This window comes from Leucopleurus acutus, assembly GCF_964270905.1.
Source record: "Leucopleurus acutus genome assembly, chromosome: 8".
In the NCBI taxonomy this organism is placed as follows: domain Eukaryota; kingdom Metazoa; phylum Chordata; class Mammalia; order Artiodactyla; family Delphinidae; genus Leucopleurus; species Leucopleurus acutus.
Genome location: NC_139151.1, coordinates 2,133,800 through 2,158,070, shown reverse-complemented (window position 1 = coordinate 2,158,070; position 24,271 = coordinate 2,133,800). Strand labels below are relative to the sequence as shown.

General features: G+C 38.0%; 1 protein-coding gene across 2 annotated transcripts in view; it reads right to left on the bottom strand.

Annotated features, from left to right (window-relative positions):
• OPCML (opioid binding protein/cell adhesion molecule like) overlaps positions 1–24,271 on the bottom strand; it is a gene marked incomplete at both ends in the record, with an annotated part of 1,080,793 nt that overhangs the window by 981,840 nt on the left and 74,682 nt on the right. The window lies entirely within an intron of this gene.

Below are 24,271 nucleotides of genomic sequence, written 5' to 3'. Positions count from 1 at the left end.
TGAGGCCACCGTCACCCTGATACCAAAACCAGACAAAGATGTCACCAAGAAAGAAAACTACAGGCCAATATCACTGATGAACACAGATGCAAAAATCCTCAACAAAATACTAGCAAACAGAATCCAACAGCACATTAAAAGGATCATACACCATGCTTAACTGGGTTTTAACCCAGGAATGCAAGGATTCTTCAATATATGAAAATCAGTCAATGTGATACACCATATTAACAAACTGAAGGATAAAAACCATAGGATCATCTCAATAAATGCAGAAAAAGCTTTTGACACAATGCAACACCCATTTATGATAAAAACTCGCCAGAAAATAGGCACAGAGGGAACTAACCTCAACATAATAAAGGCTGTATATGACAAACCCACAGCCAACATCATTCTGATTGGTGAAAAACTGAAAACATTTCCACTAAGGTCAGGAACAAGACAAGGTTGCCCACTCTCACCACCATTATTCAACATAGTTTTGGAAGTTTTAGCCACAGCAATCAGAGACGAAAAAGAAATAAAAGGAATCCAAATCGGAAACAAAGAAGTAAAACCGTCACTGTTTGCAGATGACATGATATTATACATAGAAAACCCTAAAGATGCTACCAGAAAACACTAGAGCTAATCAATGAATTTGGTAAAGTAGCAGGATACAAAATTAATGCACAGAAATCTCTTGCATTCGTATAATGATGAACAATCTGAAAGAGAAATTAAGGAAACCCTCCCATTTACCACTGCAACAAAAAGAAAAAAATACCTAAGAATAAACCTCCTAAGGAGACAAAAGACCTGTATGCAGAAAACTAGAAGACACTGATGAAAGAAATTAAAGATGACACAAACAGATGGAAAGATATACCATGTTCTTTGATTGCAAGAATCAACATTGTGAAAATGACTATATTACCCAAAGCAATCTACAGATTTAATGCTAGCCCTATCAAATTACCAATGGCATTTTTGTACAGAACTAGAACAAAATATTTCACAATTTGTATGTAAATACAAAAGACGCCAAATAGCCACAGCAATCTTGAGAAAGAAAAATGGAGCTGGAGGAATCAGGCTCCGGACTTCAGACTATACTACAAAGCTACAGTAATCCAGACAGTATGGTACTGGCACAAAAACAGAAATATAGATCAATGGAACGGGACAGGAAGCCCAGAGGTAAACCCACGCACAATGGTCACTTTATCTTTAATAAAGGAGGCAAGAACATACAATGGAGAAAAGACAGACTCTTGAATAATGGTGCTGGGAAAACTGGACAGCCACATGTGAAAGAATGAAATTAGAATACTCCCTAACACCATACACAAAAATAAACTCAAAATGGATTAAAGATCTAAATATAAGGTCAGACACTATAAAACTCTTAGAGGAAAACACAGGCAGAACACTCCATGATATCAATCACAGTAAGATCCTCTTTGACCCACCTCCTAGAGAAATGGAAATAAAAAGAAAACTAAGCAAATGGGACCTAATGAAACTTAAAAGCTTTTGCACAGCAAAGGAAACCATAAACAAGACGAAAAGACAACCCTCAGAACGGGAGAAAATATTTGCAAATGAAGCAACTGACAAAGGATTAATCTCAAAAATATACAAGCAGCTCATGCAGCTGAATATCAAAAAAAAGAAACAACCCAATCCAAAAATGGGCAGAAGACCTAAGCAGACATTTCTCCAAAGAAGATATACAGATTGCCAACAAACACATGAAAGGATGCTCAACATCTCTAATCATTAGAGAAATGCAAATCAAAACTACAATGAGGTATCACCTCACACCAGTCAGAATGGCCATCGTCAAAAAATCGAAAAACAATAGATGCTGGAGAGCATGTGGAGAAAAGGGAACCCTCTTGCACTGTTGGTGGGAATGAAATTGATACAGCCACTATGGAGGACAGTATGGAGGTTCCTTAAAAATCTAAATATAGAACTACCATACAACCTAGCAATCCCACTACTGGGCACATGCCCTGAGAAAACCATAATTCAAAAAGAGTCATGTACCACAATGTTCACTGCAGCTCTATTTACAATAGCCAGGACATGGAAGCAACCTAAGTGTCCACCAAGAGATGAATGGATAAAGAAGATGTGGCACATATATACAATAGAATATTACTCAGCCATAAAAAGAAATGAACTTGAGTTATTTGTAGTGAGGTGGATGGACCTAGAGTCTGTCATACAGAGTGAAGTAAGCCGGAAAGAGAAAAACAAATACCGTATGCTAACACATATATATGGAATATAAAAAAAAATGTTTATGAAGAACCTAGGGGCAGGACAGGATTAAAGACGCAGATGTAGAGAATGCACTTGAGGACACGCGGAGGGGGAATGGTAAGCTGGGACGAACTAAGAGAGTGGCATGGACATTTATACACTACCAAATGTAAAACAGATAGCTAGTGGAAGCAGCCACATAGCACAGGCAGATCAGCTTGGTGCTTTGTGACCACCTAGAGGGGTGGGATAGGAAGTGTGGGAGGGAGCTGCAAGAGAGAGGGGATATGGGGATATGTATATAGCTGATTCACTTTGATACAGCAGCAACTAACACAACCATGTAAAGCAATTATACTCCAATAAAAATGTTAAAGAAAAAAATGTAAATCAGTGGGCTCTACGTAAAGCAGATTGCCCTGCATATGTGGGTGGGCCTTGTCCCATCAGCTGAGGGCCTGAAAAGACAAGACAACCAGCATCCCCTGAGCAAGAGGCAATTCTCCAGCAGACTGACTTCAGACTCCTCTCACATCAGGTCTTTCTGGCTCTCCAGCCTGCCAGCCTACCCTGCAGATTTTGGACTTACCACCCTCTGTAGTCCCATTAGCCAATTATTTGTAACAAATATTTTTCTACATGTACACATTTTATTATACGGTTTCTCTGGAGAACTCTTACTAATACACTCTACCAGGTTTTGGAAGTTCTCAAATACTCCTGATTTCCTAATAGTATGTTTTTCTCAATTAACAGTAAGTATTGAATTCTATTAAATACTTTTTTATGTATCTATTGAGATGTTCATACAGCTTTTTGCCTTTTCATCTGTTAATGTAAATTACATTATGGATCTTCTAATAATTCTTAAATACGTAGTATAAACCCAATTTGATCATGGTATAGTATGATTCTTTTTAAGTACACTGTAGGACTTAATTTGCTAATATATTATTTAGGAATTTTGTTTCTATCTTAAACAGTAAAATGAATCTATAGTTTTCCTTTCTTTTCTAGTTTTAGTAACAGAATATATTTGTGATATATTTGTGAACTAAATTGGTGTTTCGTTTATTTTGTATTTCTGGAAAAGCTTACGTAAAATTGGGATGATTTCTCCTATCAGTTCCTGGAAGAATTAGTCTACAGAATCATATAGGCATACTATTTTCTTTCTAGAAAGATTCGTAGCCCCTCAATTTCTTTACTAGTTACAATGCTATTAATTAATCACTTTAGATGAATTTTAGTATGGTATTGTCCATGTTGTCTAAGTTTTTTAAAAGTGAGCATAGTAGTAAGATTCTCTCATCTTTTAAATCTCCATTTTATGTATAGTTATGTCCTCCTTATTCATGGTAGTATGTATGTGTGTCTTTATCTCTTGATTAGGTCTTTCTCAAAAGTTTATCTATTCCAACAGTATTTTTATTCCAAAGAATAACTTTTGACTCTGTTGATCTCAAGTGTAACCTATTTTTCTAGTCCATTATTTCTACCTTTATATTTATATATATTATTTATATTTATATATATTTATATCTTTTTCTTTAGGTTTATTCTATAACGTTTTCTAATTTCTAAGCTGGAGAATCTGCTCCTTATTTAAGGATTTACTCCTTTCTATTACAAATATTTAAGACTATAAAATTTTTGAAACACCACTTTTGCAAATCCTACACGTTTTGATATGGAGCATTTTTATTACCAGCTCTATGTATTATTTTAACTTTTTTATGATAATTTCTTTCATAATCCATGATGTATTTATCAGTATGTTTTTAATTTCTACATTTATCTTTTTGTTATTAACTTCTAAATTAGTGGTGTTGTAGTGAACAATCGTGGTCTGTATGATAACTGCCATAGAGATTTACTGAGATTTTGTTATGGTGAAATATACATGATTATTTTTTATTTCATGTTGCTGGAGAAAAATTTTTCTTCTCAATTACTGAAGCGTGGAACTCTATATGAGACCACTAAATCAGGCTTCCTAGCTGTATTGCTTTATTTTCTTTAACCTAGGTGCTTGTTCTTCTGTCAGTTAGCAAGACATGTATTCATATCTCCTGCTACGATGGTGGATTTTCCTTATAGCTTTATCAGTTTTTTCTTCATTATTTTTGAAACTATTCCATTAGACTTATACATGCCTAAAACTGCTATATTGTCTAAGTAAACTAAATCATATATCGTTATATCATGTCCCATTCCATCTCTACTACTGTATTTTTCATCTTAAACACAATTGCATCTGATGTTAATATAGGCATACAAGCTTAATTTGCCTAATATTCTTATGTCTGTTTTCCATCTTTTCACTTTTAACTTTGCCATGTCTTTATGTTTTAAGTGTATCTCTTGTAAAGAGTCTATATCTGTATATATTTAATCCAATTAGTCAAAGTTTATCTTCAAATACGAAATTAATTCATTTATATTCTTATTTTGTTTTTATCATAATCATTTTTAAAACTTTTGCATATTTCTTTTATCCTTACTTCTTCTTATTTTGAGACCTGTAAAACTAGACCTGGTAAGTCTAGAACTTCAGTTTCCTTTTTCTCCAGCTCTGATCATGATAATCTATATCAGTGCCCTCCAATTAATATATAATTTAAAGCACATGTGAAATTTTACATTTGTAGCAGACACATAAAAGTAAAAAGAAATAGATGAAATAATTTTATGTTTCTATTTAGCCCAATATAGTCAAAATATTTAAATTGTAATTAATATAAAATACTAATGTGATATTTTACATTACTTAGTAATAAGTTTTTGAAATCTTGTGTGTACTTTATACCGAGGGCAACTTTAATTCAAAATGGTCACATTTCAACTAGCTGGTGGCTCTCGTATCAGTACAGATCTAGACTTATAATTTCTTTTCTATTGTATCTTTGCTATTTTAGGTTACAATAAAACCTTAACAAGATATTTAATAACCTTCATTTCATATAGCTTTTGTGATGACTCCTAGATTTGTCTTGCCTTTTATTTGAATAGTTTATAAAATCTACTTTAATCCAATTGACTGTGAGTTCTGATAAAGTTTCTGAGATTTTATAGTTGGAAGAATATTTTTATCATACAATACATATCATATTTGAGTGAAACTTTGTATATAAGCTTCTAGGTTTTAAATGCTTATCATCTTGCATCAAGTGTTGCTGCCAAAGAATCTGTTGTTAATTTGATTCTTATTCTATTTTATCTGTCAACTTTTGGAACTTTCTCTGACTTTAATGTCTTTAAATTTTATTATATTTCCAGGAGTGGACCTTTCCTGCTCTTCCCCTTTGACATTCCTTGAACCCTGTCCACCTACAATTTTTTTTTAAGAAATTTGTTATTTCAAACAATCTCTCATCTCCATTAAAAAGATTCTCTTTTTGAGATCTATTTTTCAGATATTACTATGGCTCTCTCTATCCTTCTTCATATTTCTTAGCCATGTATATTCCATTAGCTGCCTTTCCTTTTTCTGCACTGAAAATTTGCTAAACGTGGTCTTCCAGACTTAATTGGTTCCTCAGTACTCATTCTGTTTATCCATCTACTGTTTCTTTAAAATTTGACTATTTTTTATATTTAATATTCTTGTTCTTGATTCAAACTGCTAATCTGTCTTTTTTTGTTTATCAAATTAATTTTAATTTTTTTTAGTTCAGCCATTCTACTATTTATGCCTCTGACGAAATTTATAATCTGGTATTTTATATTTCATTTGAGATAGTAATACTTCTTAAATACCTTTTAAGCTCATTTCCCTCTAGGAGTGAGCACATTGCCAGGCAAATCTCACTCGAGAAGGTCATACTCTAGCCTTCAGTCTCGATGGCTCTGGGGGCAAGAGGAGGTGAAGACTAGGAACCAGGAAACAGCCCATGACTCAGAACAGCGCAGGCCAACTCTTGAGTCAGGACCTCACCTTCTGGCCCCATGAAGCAGCAGCATTTGAGGTAGACACTCCTTATACTGTGGAGTATCATGGCCTTAGGCATGGGGGTGGGGGTTACTGTAGCTTCCTATAAGTCAAAGGCTTTGGTTCCTCATGGGTTTTACACCTGAGGACCCTGGGCCAGGGCTCTCACTTGCTGCAAGTGTGTTGTGGGAATCACTGTCAGGCACAAAGATACGGGGTAGGAGGAGTACAAGAAGAATTTCAAATTACTTTCCTATGTCATCCCTCCAAAACCATACTGGGTGGCATTTTCTCTCAGACCAAAGCTAGTATGCACATAGACAGCAGTTCAATCCTGTGTGTCTGTCACTGCTTAGGGACCAATGTGGGAGAGGAAGATTCAGCCACGTTATTTCATGTATTGTTAGGAATCACTAACTTCCTTTTAATTATGTCACAGGTGACCTCAAATATTTACAAACACTTCCCAAAACTTCTTACACTTAGAGTCTCTATAATATTTTGAGGCATTATTATTTATTATTATTATTAATGGAATGGGGCTTCCCTGGTGGCGCAGTGGTTGAGAGTCCGCCTGCCGATGCAGGGGACACGGGTTCGTGCCCCGGTCTGAGACAACAGGCATAAAACGCCTTCCTTTTTACTTCCTTCTCCATCACTCGAGCCAAACCTACTCTACTCTTCCTCTTACCTCCTTCAGATTTCAAGTAATACCCTCCAGTGCATACCCAGAATCAAACTGTGGGCTTATACTTGCCTTTCATAATGTTAGAAACATTCATCTTCTCTCAGCATTAGTCTTTGCGTTCTGAAAAAATTTTATCTTTTGCTTCAGTACCCAATCATCCCCCTGAACATTAACTGCCTCTTTTTGGAGTTTCTCTACCTAATTTTTTTCTCTCCTTCATTTCAGCAATTAGAATTTTAGATAAGAAAATGAGGTTTGGATGGACTTCCAGCTAACATTCAGCATCTGGTGGCCATTTGGGCTTCAGCTACATAGAAATGATAGTGGAGAGTAACTGCAAGCATCTCTCCCTCTGTGGCAGCTGACCCAGAGAATTCAACCCACAACACATCTGTAGGCAGATAATGTAAATTCTGTGCACCCTAGTTAAATAAGGGTCCTGACATCAAGGAGTCATAGAAGTTTCCAATGAGGAGAAAAGAGTTACTAATGAGAAGTCCTCAAGGAGTTTCAAACCAGACCTGATAAGGATGGTCAAGGATGATGAACCAAAGAGGAACAGGCACATCTGCTGAGCAGTTGGTGGGATTTTCAATGTTATCTGGGGCTGAAAGGCACCAAGGGATATTCAGTGCATCTGAAGGCAACAGTCATTTCCTATATCATAGGATGCCAATCCTTATGAACGAAGGTTCAGAAGCAGGTTCAGGCCCAGGTTCAGAAGCAGGATGAACACCCAACCAACTCTCCCTGTCTAGACATCCCTCACTTCGACTTTACTGCCTCTGTTACATCATTAGTGACACTGCAGCGAAGACAGACAGATCCTTTCCTCTTTGGAAGGCATAAGGACCACCCTTCCATCATGCCATCATCATCATCATTAGTATTTAGTGTTTTCAGATAAGAAAAATGTTTGTTTTAAATATTTGTAGAAAATAAAAGAACAAATAGGAAAATGAAATTAATCTGTCATCTCACAACTGTGAGATAACCACTTGTGAAATGCTGCTGTATTTCCATTCAGTCATATATGTTATAATTTCATATGCTTTTATATCCTGGTTTAATTTACTTTGGAGAGCATTTTCCCACATTATTAAATACTACTGAAAAGCATGATTTGTTCTAGTTATATACAGTGTCCCTCTGGCTAGATCATAATTTGTACTCTGTTTGCCCTATTTAAGATCACTTTGTTTGCTTTATTGTTTCTATCCCAGAAGTGCTATGATAACCATCTTTGCTCACATCTTCATCCATGTCTTTGCTGATTTTGAATGACTGCTTCCTAGGAGTTAAACTACTAGCTCAAAGATTATTTTAAGGCCTTTGATAGATATTGCCGAATGGATAAGTCTCATTAAACTTTTCCAAACAATGCATGCATCTGCTGTGAGTATCTCAATATACCACAAACACCAAAATCGAACAGAAAGAATCCACACCATAATAGCCCCTGTGAACCGGGGCTGTCTTTAGCCACACAGCTTAGAGCTGACAAAATGTTACTATACTATTTGATGCTCTACATTATCATAACTTTACTATTCCGGAAAATTCTTGACCCAGAAAATTAAGTTGCAAATAACTTTGTTTTAGGAACATTTTGAAAATTCATTGATGTCAGTAATAGACCACTCTACCTGCCTGTACTAGGGCAAACTACCACTTTTTAGAAAAATAGATTGTTCGGCTATGATCAAATTGTTTACTCTTTGAGGCTTGCTTCAGAATCCTCATCTCTGAGTCTACCAACCCTATTATAATACATCCTAATATAGACTGTGTCACCACCTTGGCTCAGTCCCAGTGGGAGCCCCTCATAGAAGCACCTGCCTTAAACCAGACATGCCTCCCACAACTCACATGAGTGTGCCCCCCTTTTCCTTCCTTCTTAGAAACACTACTGAAAAGGTAGCAGTCTTCCGTACTGCAGTAAGCAATACAGTCAGCTCTGCTGGGCCCACAAGTCACTTTGGAGGTCTCTGTAGGAAGAGAGGGCAGCACCTGCTGAGCCCCTGGGATGCAGGCAGGTGTACAGGACCTTTGTCTGCGTTGTCTCATGTCATCCTCACAACACCCAGGTGGACCAAGCACTGTGGCTTAAGTTGCCAAATACTACATATTGAGAAAGTGGCCTAATGAATTCTACCGCAGCGTCTAGCAGCTTCAGTCACAACTTCTGTCCTGACGGCCCATCCCTACTTGATCTCGGGACATCGTGTTCCTCCATCCCCAGTGCCCTCCCACCCGCTGTACATTATCACCTGGAGGGGGCTTGGCTAGTGTGTCAAGACAGTATGTCCCACACTGAGTCATCTTTTTCCTTTTTCTTTATGCTTTTTGTTATGAAAACGTTATCTACATACACAGAAGTAAAGTTGACATTAATATACCCATCTTCTTGACTTAACCATTTCAAACATATTTTCTTCCTTAATTCATCTCTTTTTCATAGCGTTTCATCTTGTTTCCTCCCTATGCGTTTCTTTACAAAATAAAATAACCATAATTATTTCCTCTCAAAGCTGTTCTTCCCCCAGCAACCAGCCGAATATTCTCACTAATTGTGTGTGTGTGTGTGTGTGTGTGCGTGCGCGCACAAGGTCAGCACTGATGTGACCCTCCTGCACCCCTCCTCCTCCCACCTGGTTCAGTCTTACACATACATACAAAGTTATTTATTTTCCATATTACAGGCTCGGCCAAATTATAAATCTCTGTGTCCTTACTTGTCACCCCTTCCCACTACCAGCACGTCGGTCTCCTAGCCGAGCGTTCTGTTACACTCCGACCGGATGGGAGTTCTTAAAATACGGTGCTGACTGGAGAGACCACAGGTCTGTAGAACATTCCGGGAGCAGGTCTCTGTTCTCTGTTGTTTACTGGACTAGCACCTCCTGACGTGGCCTCTATCAACTGTCCACCAAAATGCCTATTAAGGTGCAGGTGGGAAAAGGATGAAAAAGAAAACATACAAAATCCCTAAAAGCAGACAGACAGGAGTTACTGTAAATTCCAGTTACTGCTGGAACCTGGAAGCCAACTTCCACACAGGGTAAGGCTGAAGCAGCACATGTGATAAAACAGTCGGGGTGTGAGCTGACGGACGAAGCGGAAATGGGAAGCTCACACGACCTGAGAACCACATGAGGCAGCCAGGGTGTCCCCACCACAAACGTGCTCAGAAAGCGCTGTTATCGGGAAAGACGCACCAGCGAGGGGAGCAGGAGGCCAAGGTGACCTTCCCATAGACTCGGATGCCCCCTGGCCTATCACTTCATACACTGTGGAAAGGAAATGGGTCCCAGAGTCAGTAAATGCTGGAGCCTAATCTTCACATTTCCAAAAATATGTTAATATATGCAGAAAGCAGGCTTAGAAATATTAGTGTCACTCAAAGGAGAATTCAACTTCATATAAGCCAAGTAGTACAGTGAAAATAAGTACACCTCTAAATAAACAGGTATTTGTAATGAATGTTTATGCAAAAAATTAATGTTTTAAAAAAGAATATATAAAGTGAAAGAGATAAATTGTCAGCAGTATGAAGAAAAATTAGCAGACGTACTACTGCAGGAGACTGTAACACCTTAAGACGTAAAATAGACCCCCAAAATAAAAAGATATAGAGAATATGATCATATAATTTAAAAGACTGAATTAATAACATTTTCTTCACTACAACTAGGGAAGCACCTTATTTTCAGGTGACCATGGACCATTATGAAACATCATCTACTGGATCACAAAAAAGTACCAATAAACAGAAATTACATGAGTCATATTCTCTGAGCACACTCCAGTAAGAGATAATAACAAAAATTTAAACAAATGAATGAAAATGTAACCAGTGGGAAATTAAAAATTACTCTTAAATGAATATGGAATCAAAGACAAACTAAAATGGAAGCAGTTTTGGGGGAACAAGAAAACTGAATTCAAGATTTACCAAAATGGTGGGGTACACTCTTAAACGCTTTACTATTAGAAAGAAAAATTTAACACAGATGAGCCTCTGGGAAAACTAAGAAAAACGGAGAAAATAAAAATAAGCAGAAATAGAAATGAGAATGAGCCACAACAACAGATTCAGAACATATTTTTTTAAGTATAGGAAAATGCTATGTACAATTCCATAGTTATAATTTGAAAATTCAGTTGAAATAAGCTATTTGCTAGAAGAGCACAAGGCTATCAAGATCCCCTTTAAAAGTAGTAGAACACTGGAATACGCCAAAAACCACGGGGAAAATTCAGTAAGTTATCAAAAGGATTCAGGCTCTGAGACCAAGTAGTTTTTAAGAATAAATTCTGTGAAATTTCTTAGAAGGAGATACTCACCACAAAAATACCTATGTATGTGCGCGCACACACACTGCCATCCTAAGTGTGGAACAAGATAAACTGCTTCCCAAGTTATTTCATAAAAATACCATAACATAGAATCCAACAAATGACAGAAGACAGCACTAAAATGAAAACTACAGACTACAGACACCTATGAACATAGATGCAAAATCCTCGTTAAATATCAATCAATTAAATTCAATAGTGTGTTTTTAAAATCACTTGGGACAACCATCTCTGTGGTTTAATATTGAGAAATCTGTTAATCAAATCAACAGGTAATATTAACTCACTTGATGCAAACCGAAAGCACAAGACAAACTTCCCAACTCTTCCTTTTTTTCCAAAAGAGCTTTAAGCAAACCGGGTAAAGACACTTCCTTAGCATGATAAAAGAGATCCATCCTGACCCGACAGCCTCCACAGACTTAGGAGTAAATAGGGTGAAAAGAGTCCAGTTATTACCGTCATTCTTCAACACCCGTGTGAAGCCTAGCCAAGGCATTACAGCGTGAGATGAAATAGGAGGAAGAGGTGACAGGATTACCATCACATCTACTTAGAAAACCCAAGAGAACAAAACGAAAATCTACTGCAACTAATGAGACAGCTGAACAATGATGGTGGGTACACATTTTTTGAAAACCTGAAAATCATCTTTTGAAAATATATAATGGAAACAATTTCAACAACAGAAACACAGTGGAGGAAAAAATACAGACTAAAACATATAGGAATAACTTAACCGTGAAATATATGAGAACTATAAAATATACAGAATTACAAAACTTGAATAGCAGAAAGAAAACTGGCCTGGATAAATGGAAAACCATACCACATTCCTGGAAAGGAAGCGTGAACAATGTAAAGATATTAATTCTTTCCAAATGGATGTCCATATATTATCAAATCCCAATAAAAAAACCCAATTTGAATTTTTTTCCTTTTAGAACATGACAAAGTACTTTTAAAGTTAATCTGGAATAAAAGCTAAGAAAAACCAAGAGAATTTTGTGAAAGGGTAATAATAAAGAAGACTCTCCTCGCCAGACATGAACCATGTTTGACAAAATCCTAATGATTAAATCGGATTCGACTGGTTCGATAATTGACAGAAGGATCAGAGAGAGCGATGAATTTGCTTTGAATTAGACTCTAATATATGTAGCAATGTAGCAGATGACAAGGGTGACATGATGGATGTGGAAGGGGGATAGCAGTGTGGGGGAAGATTGGAATTTCAAACAGGAGGGAGAGGAAGGGTCACGGGGGAGGTAAACTGAGCAAAGATTTGAAGGCGGTGGAGTGAGGGCTAACCCACCTGTGTATCTCAGAGGAGAGCCTTCCGGAGGGAACAGCAACTGCAAAGCAAGGCAGAGAAGCAGCAGAAGTGGGGCCCGAGAGGTACTGGGGACCACGCGGTCCTTATTTTAGTGTTTATTCCAAGTCAGATGGCAAGCCATTGAAAGGTACAGAGCAGAGGCATGGTATGATCTGACTGTCAGTTTTATGTGTTCACTCTGATTGCTTTTTTAAAAATAGACTGTAAAGAAACAGAGGTGAAACAGAGAAGAGTTGTTTCCAGTCTTACACATACTCTCGTATTTGTTTTTGCTTTTTTAATGCCCTTGTAACCATCAGCATGTCTTATCTAAGAAGATTATGGACAGGCTTATTTTTTTTCTTCTCTCCCCGGAACCAATATTAAAACAATTACTAATGTATTTGATTGACTGTAGGCTCTATACTATGTTTTCTTTTTATAAACAAAAATGTTGGTATATTGAAGAGCAAAAAAAGAAACAAGGTTGAAAAAGGCACCGTCAGTTGAAGCCTATTGCAATAACCCACCCGAGATATGGGGAACAAAAAACAGTGACGATGGTAAGGATGATTCTGGAGAAGGAAGAGTCAACAGGATTTCCTGGAGTGAAAGTCAGGTAGGAGCAGGAGAGAGGGGTCAACGGGGACCTAAAGTATCTGGCCTGAGATGGGAAGATGGAGTGTCCTCAGCTGCGTTGGGATGACCTCACAGAGAGCAGCTCTGGAAGAGAAGCTCCAGAATTTACATCCAGGCAGAAATACTGAGAAACCTAGGGTGTGTACAGGAGAGTTCAGGGGAGAGATCTAGGCTACAGGTGTACATCTGTGAGTCAGAACAGGAATTTTATTCAAAGCCACGTGTCTAGATTACACCACGATACGAGTGAGCAGAGTCCTTGGACTGAGACCTAGCGCCTGTCAACATTGAAAGTCAGGACCACGAGGAGGAACAAGCAAAGGGGACAGTAAGGGGACTCCAGAGAGGCAGGAGTTATGGGGGCAGAAGAGACAGGGGTGGATGGTGCAGGATGATGATGGGCCAGACTGTCTGAGACTGAACAGGGACCAATGGACTTGATGACGTAGAGCTCACTGGTGATAATGATAAGACGTTTTGGGCTGGAAAGATAGGCTATAAAGGCTGACTGTAAACAGGTTCAAGGAAAAAAGAAAACATGAAGTCTCTCTGTAGGACAACTCTTTGTAAAGAGGAACAGAGAAAGTGGGAAAAGCTGGAACTCCTGGCAAGGTGAAACATTTGGAAAATAGAATTAAAATAGATCTTCACACTAGTATATACTACAAAGAAAATCCAGATGGCTTAAAGAATTAAATGTAACATAAAATATTTAAGCATTTATAAGACAATAGAGGTGAATATCTAACATTTGGGTGACGACTGATAATGAAAGCACAACAAAAAGATACACACAATTTTTTGTTGCAAAAATGCCAGAGAACCACAAAATAAGTAAGTCAAATTCTTGAGGAATACATGATGCAAATACATCTTACAAAATTACCGCTCATGCTATGTACCAGGGAGACACGTAGACCAATAACTTCAGAGAAAAAACATGAAAACACCAAGGGAAAACTCAGCAAAGGTCAAACAAGAATACAACTGAGTGGCATGGACTAATATATACTACCAAATGTAAAATAGATAGCTAGTGGGAAGCAGCCGCATAGCACAGGGAGATCAGGTCGGTGCTTTGTGACCACCTAGAGGGGTGGGATAGGGAGGGTGGGAGGGAGACGCAAAAGGGAGGGGATATGAGGATATATGTATACGTATAGCAGATTCACTTTGTTATACAGCAGAAACTAACACACCATTGTAAAGCAATTATACTCCAATAAAAATGTTTAAAAAAAAAAAAGAAAGAATACAACTGACTTATAGTACATGTGAAAAGCATTCAAAATCATCTGTAAATCAAGAACTTACAATCATAGTAAAACGAGATAAATTTTTAACATTCTCAAATTACAATCAAAATCATTAAACTTTAAGTTCTTATATTCACTGTTGGTAAGGTTCTACTGAGGGTATGGTCTCAAGGTTAAAGATAAAATCTTACCAGAAAGCAAACTGGCTCTATCAGTGCCTTTAGGTTGTTCATGAGTTTTAAACATTAAACATTTTTAAACTTCTAAAAATGTATCTTAACAAATCACTTAGACAAATATGTGGACAAAAGGATATTTATTAAGTATTATTTATAGTGTTTGAAATTTAAAAACTGTATTGAAAGCACTGTTTAATTATCGTACATGCAAATGATGATATTTTATATATATATATACATTAAAACTTGCATTTCTTTGAATTGTTTAAGATAGTAGTCAAAAATTTTAATGTAACATGCTGTAAGGGTTAAGAACACAGACTCTGAGCCACATTGCCTAGTTTCAAATCCTGACTCTGCTTACTGACTGACGGCCCTCAAGGAAATTATTTTGGGAAAATACACAATGGGAAGGATAACCACCTCATGGAACTGGTATGAACATTAACTGATATTCATAAAGTGCTTACAACAGTGCCTAGCAAATGTTAATCACTTATTTTAAAACCAAACTTTGTCAAATACTGAATAAAATATTCGTGTTGTAGTAAATGAAAAAAGTAGGATGCAAAACTATGCATTATGTGAAGTTTCAGTTAAAAATAATATATACACAGACAAAACTGCAAGAAAATGTTTTAAAATATTTGTGGTTCAATCTGAGCAAGAGCATTCATTTCTCCTCCTGATAAGCCAGCTGCCAGTGTTACTCTTGGCTTTGGTGTTCTGCAGGTGGGTACAACGTGTCTAGATATGTATTGTATTTATCTTGCTTTCAATCTGCTGTGCTTCCTGAATCTAAGGGTTTTGTTTTAATTCTGGAAAAGCCACTTGCAATGTCTTTTTCCTTTCCTTCTTCTGGACTCTAATTAGACACATGTTAGACCAGTCCTTCAAGTCTCTTAAGTCCAGTACTGGTTTCTTCATTTTACATCCACAGGTCCCAAATTGTTGGTCACAGAGTGCTGGGGAACCAGAGTGATCTCACAGGGACACTGTGGACTTTTAACTTTTTGAGGGAAACAGCAATGTCTGTGGGATACCGTGCAAAATATTACTAGTAAGTTGTTTGGGCGTAACTACTGAGAAAAAAAAAAAGTTAGGTAGTTCTTTTGATCTAGGGGTGCTGTGAAAATAAAGTACTGAGATACTAAAAAGTATTGATAAAATAAGGTAGGTTGGGAAACTATTCTACTTTCTCGGCATTTTCTTATGATGTACCATCCAGGTCACTAATTCTTTGTATAGCTGAAACTAATGTACTTTTCATCCACTTATTGAAATTTTACTTTCCATTATTATGTTTTTCATTTTTAGAAATTCTATTTGGTTATTTGAAAAATACAACTGGTAAATTTTTATGTTCTTTTGTTCCTTAATTACTTTCTGACACTTTTATTTCTTTTAGCATAATTATACGTACATAGTTTATATTCCAAATGTGAAAAAGTTGTACCATCTGCAGTTTCTGTCCTACACTTTATTACGTGTGCTGACTTTAGTTCGTAGGATGCGTTTCCTCGGGTGTATGGTGAGCTACACTTCTTAAAGATCTGTGGAAATGCTAGTGATGACTGGACCTGAAGTACATTCCTTCACTGCAGATTGCATTTGCTTATGTGGAGTCTTACCAACCTGGGCTCAATTTAAAGTTTTATCTTGCAAGTTATGAGAGCCACACAGAAATTGTGAATTACACTCAAACTCCCGTGAAGGCAGTTTTGTGGTTAAGGATAGTCAGAGAAGCCTCTCTTTCCCTTCCCATCCAGGGGGGCCTTCATGTAGGCACGTATCCCCACCCTCTCCATCTGCAAGGCAGACTGTCGCATTTTCTCCTTTGGGGGTCTTGCCTTTGGAGTCCGTGGCTCCAGGACAGAATCTATGATCCCCGCACCCACACTGTGTCCAGGTCCCAGTCTTTCTCCACTACCCACACACAGTCTTTCAAATTCAAGCTCTGGGAAACAAGCAATAGGAAAATATCCTAGAGCAAAACTGGCTTCAGTGCAGCCTTTTTTTTTCTTTTTTTTTTCCAATTTATTTATTTTTGGCTGCGTTGGGTCTTCGTTGCTGCACGCGGGCTTTCTATGGTTGAGGCGAGCGGGGGCTACTCTTCGTGGCGGTGCGTGGGCTTCTCATTGCGGTTGCTTCTCTTGTTGCGGAGCACAGGCTCTAGGCACGCAGGCCTCAGTAGTTGTGGCTCACGGGCTCTAGAGCACAGGCTCAGTAGTTGTGGCGCACGGGCTTAGTTGCTCCGCGGCATGTGGGATCTTCCCAGACCAGGGCTCGAACCCGTGTCCCCTGCACTGGCAGGTGGGTTCTTAACCACTGCGCCACCAGGGAAGTCCCCAGCCTATCTTTTTGAAGTAATATGTTTTCACTGCTTTGTGCTCCTTGAACTTTCCTTGCTTTCTTGCCAAGTCACCAGGCATTTTTAAATATTTATTTAAATATATTCTCCCAGTGTTTTAATACATTCTATACTGGGGATGTTTCTGTGTATGCCAAGTCTGCCATATCACTATAGAAAAGGAGGGGCGAAAGCATCTCCTGTACTTTCTACAACGTGGACAGAGTACCTTTGTAATTAGGCGGAAACGCAATCATTTTTCCCACAAGAGCTCCCTAGATCCTCAACTATGTGGTCCCTCATTCTGATCCCTCTACTGAAATGTCTTTGTCTTTGACACATTCCTGTTTTACACAAAGTCCGGGACAATCCTGCCTCCTCCACGAAGGCTTCCAGAGTTTTATCTGTACCTTTCTTTGAGGATTTATTCTCTTCTCGTATCGGACCATCTAAATATAGCAGACATTGCACATTTGTGATTATCGAAGATAAAGCTTTGACCATGTGCGAAGTTTCATCGTTGATATTATACTTTAATTTTGCTGAGGCCAAAATTTGGATCCAGTATTCAAGGAATACATTGTTCATTTCTTAAAATTTATAAAAAAAGCTAACATACCTATTGCAACAAGAACAACAGTGAAATAGTCCATTTCTTATATTGTCACTTTCAAAAGAAAAGATTCAGTAAAGAAATAAGGAAAACCCGCAAGCAGGCAGTGTTAGAAGTGACTCCAGGAGCTCCTGGAAACAACTGGGGAGCCCTGGGCACCCATTCCAAGTTCACCCATGTTTACCTCCATATACACGCTAAAAAGCTGGTAAAACTTCGGTTCTGTCAAGGGGGAAAAGAGCTTCCTAAGAGGAAAACTGGTGTCTACTGTTGGCAGTGAACACAACGAGAAAATGAGGAGATCCAATCAAGTTATGGCTATGGTCAGGAAATAGACTTTTAAAAATAAATTTAAGAGCAAAGATTCAGATTCCACTGTTGCTGAGACATGAACGATTCTACCCCATGTTCTGTACGGAAACTGGGTAAAGCAATTCATGAAACTATTTCAGCAAGTGCTCTGGAGAGCGTAATATTTGCCCAAGTGGGAATAAGCATGGTGGATAGTTTATGTTAAGGGAAAAATTTATTTTAATGGCTTTATAAATTACTTGAGTCCTGTATTTATGGAATCATTGTTTTTCAGTTATATTTTATTGAATTTTATGCAGGAAATTATATGCTATAGTAAGATTTATGAATATGGGGATTCTTGAAGGTCTCAGGGTGTATCCCTTGCAAATGTCAAGGATTTTATGAATGTTTATTATGTCCTAGAAGGCGTTTAACTCCTCTTCCTCACTTCACCTAATAGAGCTTTTCCCAAAGTAACCACACATCAGTATTTGCTGAAAGAAGGAAAGAAGGGAAAAAAGGAAGAAAATAAGGAAGTTGTTCTGATCTTTATGTTGCTTTTCCCCATCTTTGCATTTCTCCTGGGGTGATCGTATTTAAGTAATGTCAGAGGGATTAAGCCAGGAATACAAAGTCCTGTTCAGTTTCCATTTGTGGAATCACAACAAATACATAACATCCTCATTCGTTAGTAACAGGCTTTCTAGAGATCAAAGTGGATTCCAATTTCCAATGAATAAGTCTACCGGCAATTATCTGCAGTTTAAATAAAAGAAAAGGCATTTCATGTGGACGATACAAACAAGTGGATAATTAAAGTACGGTAACTGATTTCCATAAGTAATGAAGATGGGAAATTATCTCTGACTTTGCTTGCAAAGCTCAATTTCAACTCCATCCCCCATGAAGAGGATTAACCACTTTCCACTCTACCCTCCTCTCCCAGTGGGGGGAGGAGGGAGTGATGCACATGGCAGCTTTGTTCAGACAAGGTTTAAGAGGGAGCTAATTTCAGCTACTCACATTTGAAAACAAAGTAGTGAGCCTGTGCAGTTCTTCTTAAAAATTCTAATTAAGAGCTATAAATAACATTTTCCAAAATGCACAAGCACACTCTCACCTCACTGTGCAGCCACATACAAACATACACGAAGAGCAGCCACAGTTGAGTGGTAATGACTTTTAGAACGAGGAATATGTTGTTCGTTTCTTAAAATTAAAAAAAAAAAGCTAGCGTACCTACTGCAACAAGAACAACAGTGAAACAGTCCGTTTCTTATATTGTCACTTTCAAAAGAAAAGATTCAGTAAAGAAATAAGGCAAACCCGCGAGCAGGTAGTGGCAGTAGATGAATGGCAAAGGATGATGCGTTCTGGAGCCTCCATTGAGTTTACTTCTGACTCAGCCCAAAGGAGGGCAGAATATAGGGAGGCTGAGCGGGGAGCTGTGTGGCCATCTTCTGTCTTTTGCCCCCTATCTCCCTGGCTTTTCACAGAACTCCCCTACCCTGAAAGAAGGCTGAACATGCAGTGCAGTTAAAGTCAAAATTCCCACATTGAGTGAATGAACAGTTTCATCCCATTCACTTTTCTCCTGCAGGTTAGTTCTCTCAGGCTCTGAGGGTTCTGCTCTATGAAGCTCAGAAATGTCAACTCAAAGTCCATCATCCCATAGTAGAAGTTTCCACACTCGTGTGTGAGCGCCAGGACATAGTAATGTCCGGTATCAAGGAATAGCTGTGAAAATGAAAGAGTGTAAAATTAGAGAAACATGGGCTCTGGCCCAGTCCCAGCATTTACTAGCTGTGTGACCTTGAACAGGTTACTAAAATCGTCAGAGTTTCTTCATGTGTAAAGTGAGGATAATTGTAGCACCTCACTCATACAGTTCTTCTGAGAAGCAAGTGTAACACTTTATGCGAAAACCCTTACGTGACTACAAACCCCAAACCCTGTTCCCCTGGTGTCACACAGCAGTGTGCTGGAAGGCTTCTCTGTTTTGGTTCAGTATTTACACATACTCTTGGCTTTGTTTCTTTTTATCTAAGTCTAATGACTGTGCAAGTTTTTAGCACACCTGTCTAATTTATATGATGTTATATTTCTCTGCCAGTAAAACAACATTTATTTGCTGTTAGATGATAACGTTGCTCAATGACCAGGGCCCAGATCCTAGTACGTTAGGCATCAGCCCAGCCCAGCATGTCATTAGGTAGAGCTACAAAAGGATGGACTTCATACCATCTGCCACAGACAGAAGCCATCACCAATTATGTCCACAGAGTCTATAATGAGATGAAGAGCAGAAGCCCCTTCCTCCGCCCAGTCTCTGGACACCCCTTTTAGGTCCTTCCAGGGGAATCAAGAGGTATTGGGGTTCACAGTGTAAATGATTTAATGTCATGTGCACCTGGGAAGTTGTGGGTCCGTCCATAGAGATCTCCCATGGGGGACAATTAGTGCCTGCTATACATTTCCTTCAGAGACCTGTCACACCTCTGCAGGTGGCTTCTCCCTCATCCTTTTTCCAAACACCCGAGATGACCAGAGCAGACCATCTAACATTTGTTAGGTACACCATGCACTGCAGTCCCTCTGCTATTCATTCTTGCCTGGAATCCCTTCACACTCCCACTTCTGACACCCACCCACCTTCTCTGACTGCCAAGTTCTACTTATCTTAAAGAAACAACTCAAATATCATCTTATCTATAAAGCAGTTCCCCTACACCTTCCCTATGCAAGGTTTAGTCACTCCATCATCTTTTCACCCATGACTCTTCACATTATGAAGCATTTTTCAAAGTGTACACGGGGTGGGCCAAACAAGAAAGGAAAATGTTCTGAATCTTACACATTCTTGTGTCCCCATACTCCTAACCCAGGGAGGTATCAGTCACATAATAGATACAACAGTAAATGTCAATGCATGGAAAAAATGGAAGACCCTCTACCTTGAAAGCCTTAGAAAACCTAAGCCCCTGTTCCTCAAAGAGATGACACTGAGGTTTAATTAGGAAGGTAAGTCTGAGCCACGTGGGTCCCTTTACCCATCCCAAATCCTACAAAGTGACAAGTAAGACACGTAGGGCAAAAAAAGAGGATGCTCCTAAGAGCACTGAAAACAAGAGCTGTACCAGTGAACAAGAAATGCTGATGATTCTCTAAACAATAGAAAGAATATAGGATCAGCGTTATGGAGAAAGTGAAACCAGCTAAACCAAGAATCCAAAATACATTACTCTTCAAGAGAAGACTTGTGGACGGAGAAACCCAAGGAGTTCCGAGTGCATCGTTTCTAGAAAAAGTGTGCAGAGGGTGACCTGAGCTTGTGCTTAGGTCTCTAGGGCTGTTGGCCCTGATCCTCCACTTGACCAGTCAGCAGGGGTCCCTGGTATTTGTCCCACTTATAAAGCCGTTTGTGTGGGCACTGAGCCAAAGAGACACCAAGAAATTAAGACCTAGCAGATGGTTTCTCCCAGGATAGGAGATACTTATACGCAAAGGCAAACCCCACCTGGCACGTTGCACCCAGCGGCACACCAGGAGCCTCTTTCCATAGCCACAGGGAGCAGAGCACAGGCGGCAATCACCAGCCCAAGAGGAGAAGAAACCTCCAATAAAAAGGGAAACACACAAATCAGGACCCACACACCATTTGAAGGGAGCTAACACACATTCTTTTTTAAAAAAATAAGTACTTTATAGAACAACGATAAAGACTGTAAATCATGTTAATATCCTTAGAGTTCTTTACGTAACACTGAATCTTAAAACAGAAACAACTAGATCTTGAGACAAAACATCTGATCTTCAAAGTAAAATAAATGTTAAAACAATACCATAACAGATGCAGCTGAATCAACTGGTGAGCTGGAAAACGCAGCAAATGGTTTCTCCTAGAAAAATCTTAAGAAATAGAAAGCATAAGAGAAAATGTAAGAGACATGGAGAATTCTGGAAAAGAGCAATGAACAGAAATATCACAATAATTGAAGAAGTTTACTTAAAGCTGAAGAAATACATAGTTCATCCGATTAAAAGGACCTACTCTGTGCCAAAGAACAAGTTTTAAAAGGTCCAAAACTTTAATCGTCATTGTGGAATGTCAGATCATCACAGAGAAAAATCCCAAGGCACTCCAAAGGTAAAATTATGGATTACTCACAAAGATGTGGGGATGACATTTACCGTTCATTTCTCAACAGCAACACTGGATGCTAGAAAAATCCAGGCTCAATGCTATTCTGAACCCAGATTCCTTACCTGTCAAACCTGCTTTCAAGTTTGGGGACAAAATAAAGGCTTTGGACGTGCAAAGAATTGGAAATTGTGCCACCCACAAATACTTTTGAAAAAACTTATGAAAGGATAATCCAATAAAATAAATAACAAAACCAAGAAAAAGGATACAAGAAAGAATAGTGATCAGAGAAAACACAGAAAGTTACAGTTAAGTTTAAATAACTGTCAATGCGTGATATTTTAAAAATGCACAAAATAACCATCTTGAACTAAAATCCCAGATGTTCTCAGCAGTGGAATCTGCCAGAGAGGGTATAGGAAGTGTAAGACTACTACAATTTTTTTTCCTATGTAAGAGTAAGATATAGATACTATAGCTGTTGACAGAATTGTTAAAATTGTTAAAAAATATAAGTATAATCACTGGGAGAATAGAAATAGATATATAAGTTCCAAATGACTAGGGAGGAAATTTAATGGAACTATATATATAGTTATATATATATATATATATAGTTATATATAGTTTTATATAGATAGTTATATATATAATCAGTTCAAAGGGCAAGATAGAAAGAATAGCAAAATCAAAGTATAACACAATCACCAAAAAAAGTCCATTTTAAACTCAAAAAAATTCAGCTATACGTAGACTATGAGAGGCCCACTGAAATTAAGACAAAATGGATTTTTTTAAAAGATGTAAAAGTATATACTAGGCAAATGGTAATAATAAAAATGATTATAAAATGGTATAGCATAGCAAAATTAACATCAGGAAAAAGAATAAAGTACTGATACATAGCATTAAATAGGATAAAGTGGATATCTATGATTACGGAAACATGCAACCCAGTAAGATGCAACAGTCAAACTTGTCTGCATCTAAATACAAAGCGCAGTGTATTCGAATATGTGTATCCGCGTGTGTGTGCAGCAAAATCTGGTGAAAACACAAGGAGAAACTGACAAATCCACAGACAGAGAGGAGCTTTATCCAGAGCCCCCTTTCAACAGCTGATCAGGCAGAGAGGCAGAAACGGAGGGAGGGGAGGAGAGTGACTGAGGGCGAGAGAAGATGTTCTACAGGCGACTCGAGAAGAACTGGAAAAACCGAGTAAAAAAAAATAAATAGAAATTTGTTCATGACTTTCTCAAAAGTTTCCAAATGTTTTCTAAAATAGAGCTACCCTTCACAAAAATAAAATAAAACAGAAAACCACACCATCACACACCCAGATGAGTTTATAAGAAAAATTCCAACCGTTTCAGAGAATGGAAAATTATGACACCAGCCTAATGCTGATACCAAAACCAAGCAAAAGCCACAAAGAAGAAATCAAAGGAGCAATTTCATTTCTGTAATTAAATACAATATTTAAATAAAATATGAACAAATCAAGTCCAGCTGTGAATTAACAGAACACTGTATCATGGCAAACCAAGTTTAACTCAGGAATACCAAAATGGTGTAACATCAAGAAGGCATTAATGCAACTGGGTATGGTAACAGGTTAAAACAGAAACCCAATATAATCTTCTTAATAAAGGCTGAAAAGTATTTTGATGAAATCTGACAGACATGTCGGAGTAAACAAACTTTTTGGCCAGCGGGAAAGAGACAGAAATGTCTTCAGTGCTATTAAGGCTTTTTGCAGAAGCCTACAACAACTATACATAAGATGGCTCACTGATAGCACTCCTATTAGAGTTAGTAAGAAGAAAAAAAGGAACAGTCCTTTTCAGCATTACACTGCAGACTTAGCCAATAACAATGTCTAAGTAAATACATAAGCGGTATAAAGAAGTAAAGGCATCTACAGAACTGTCATAATTTTCTACAGTATGATCTCCCTTCTCTAGAAGAATCAGACTCTACAGATAAACTATTAAAATAAGACAAACTGTTAGAATAAGAGAGTTCCATAAGGTGACAGACACCATCACATACAAAAATCAGTAACTGTCTCATATGTTAGCATATAGTATAAATTAGAAAACATAATGAAAAACTAAATCCTGATCATACATGCATACTCACACCCATATACTATAAAAAGCAGTTGGAAAGAAATACCCAAGAATTGCACTAAAATTTGGGGGGAGAAAAAATACTAGAAGTCAGTTGCTCTGTCAGTTTACTATC